Source organism: Penaeus vannamei, chromosome 6 (genome assembly GCF_042767895.1).
Source record: "Penaeus vannamei isolate JL-2024 chromosome 6, ASM4276789v1, whole genome shotgun sequence".
Taxonomy (NCBI): Eukaryota; Metazoa; Arthropoda; class Malacostraca; order Decapoda; family Penaeidae; genus Penaeus; species Penaeus vannamei.
Window position 1 is genome coordinate 40,817,218 of NC_091554.1, and position 2,500 is coordinate 40,819,717.

Here is a 2,500-nt window from a genome sequence, read left to right on the forward strand (position 1 = left end):
GTATTAATGATGATAATAATAATGATATTAATAATAATGACAATGATAGTAGTAATAACAATAATAACAACAACAACAAAAACAACAACAACAATAATAATAATAATAACAACAACAATAATAATAATAATAATGATAATAATAATAATAATAATAATAATAATAATAATAATAATAATAATAATAATAATAATAATGATAATAATAAATATAATAATAATAATAATGATAATGATAATTATGACGATGATAATAACAGTGATAATCAAAATGATGTTATTAATGATGAATGATGAAATCATCAATAGCAATAACAATAACAACAATGATAACAACAATTACATCAACAGTAAAGAATAAAATAATGATAACAATAACAACAGTAACATTAAAAACAATGATACTGCAAAAAAGAAGAAAAAAAGAAACGAAAAAGAAGAATAAAAGGAAGAAATAACAAAAGAAGGAGGAAAGAAGAATATGAAAGGAAGCAAATGAAAGTAAAAGATCCTGCCTTCGAAATAAGGAAGACAGGCAGAGTGGCCAAGCGCTGTGGGAGGGAAGAAAGGAGGGAGGGGGGGGAGGGAGGGAGGGAAGAAAGGAGGGAGGGGGGGGAGGGAGGGAGGGAAGAAAGGAGGGAGGGGGGGAGGGAGGGAGGGAAGAGAGGGGGGGAGGGAGGGAGGGAAGAAAGGAGGGAGGGGGGAGGGAGGGAGGGAGGGAAGAAAGGAGGGAGGGAAGGGAGGGAAGAAAGGAGGGAGGGAGGAAAGGAAGAAGGGAAGGAAGGAGGGAGGGAGAGAGGGAAGGGAAGAAAGGAGGGAGGGAAGATGGAAAGGAGGGAGGGAAGGGAGAGAGGGAGGGAGGAAGGGAGGAAGGGAGGGAGGGAAGAAGGGAGGAGGGGGGAGGGAGGGAGGGAAGAAAGGAGGGAGGGGGAGGGAGGGAGGGAAGAAAGGAGGGAGGGGGGAGGGAGGGAGGGAAGAAAGGAGGGTAGGGGGAGGGAGGGAGGGAAGAAAGGAGGAGGGGGGAGGGAGGGAGGGAAGAAAGGAGGGAGGGGGGAGGGAGGGAGGGAAAAACGAAACCAAGAAGGGATGGAAGAAGGGAGAAAGGTAGAAAAGGAAACGAAAAGGGAAGAAGGATCAAAAAATGAGATGCTAGCTGCAACCGGAAGAGAGGGAAGGAGGGAGGGAAAGAAAGGATGGAGACAAGAAACGGAGAAAAGGAGGGAGAAGAGGAGAGAGGGAAGGAGGGGGGGGGAGGGAAGGAGGTAGGGACAAGAGATCAGTTGCAGCCCTTCCTCAGGAGGAATTTAAGGAGGGTGGGAGGGAGGGGAAGGGGGAAGGGAGGAAAGAAGAAAAAGAGGAAGGGGAAAAAGGGAAGGAGGGAGAGAAAGAGAGCAGAGAGATCAGCTGCAACCGTAGGAAAGGCAAAAATGGTGGGAAGAAGGGGAGGAAGAAGGGAGGAAAGGAGGAAGAAGGAAAAGAGGGGGAGGAAGGGAGGGATGGAGGAAAAGAGGGAGGAGGAAGGGAAGGAGGAAGGGAGGGAGGTAGAGAAGGGAGGGAGGGTGGGAAGAAGGGGGAGGAATAAAGGGAAGGGAGGAAAGGAGGAAAAGAGGGGGGAGGAAGGGAGGGAAGGAGGAAAAAGAGGAGAAGGAAGGGAGGGAAGGAGGAAAAGACGGGGGAGGAAGGGAAGGAAGAAGGGAGGGAGATAGAGAAGGGAGGGAGGGAGAGAAGGAGAGCAGAGAGGTCAGCTGCAGCCGGGTCGCCACTGCACCGGAAAGGAGAAAGGTCAGAGACAGAGGTCAGCAGGAGATCCAGCCAAGAGTTGCAGGGCGAGAGGTTTGCGGGAGGGGGAGGGGGGGCGTTGAGGGTGTGGAAGGGGGAGGGAGAGAGGGAGGGGGAGGGGTGGGGGGCTTTGGGTGCGGAGTGGGGAGGGGGAGGGAGAGAGGGAGGGGGAGGGGTGGGGGTCTTTGGGTGCGGAGTGGGGAGGGGTGGGGGGATTTGGGTGCAGAATGAGGAGGGGGAGGGAGAGAGGGAGGGGGAGGGATGGGGGGCTTTGGGTGGGGAGTGGGGAGGAAGAGAGGGAGGGGGGAGGGGTGGGAGTTTTGGGTGCGGTGTGGGGAGGGAGATAGGGAGGGAGAAAAGAAGTGGGGGTTATGGGTACGGTGTGGGGAGGAAGAGAGTGAGGGGGAGGGAAGGAGGTGGTTGTGGAGTAGGGGAGAGTGGGAGTGGGTAAGGAGAGGGGGATCGTGTAGGGGGGGAGGGAGAGTGGAAGGGGCAGGGAAGGGGGCAGGGTGAGGGGGCTTGTGAATTTAGAGTGGGAAAGGAGAGGGGGAGGGACAGGTGGCAGGGTGATACGGCTCTGGGTGTGGAGTTGGAAGGGTGAGAAGGAGTGAGAGTGGAAAGAGGGAGGAGCATTCTCAAAGGAGGGTAAAAGAGAGGGGAGTGGGGAGGGAAGAAGAGCATTTAGGGATTGGGGAAGGAAGGGGAAGGGTGCAGGAACTAGG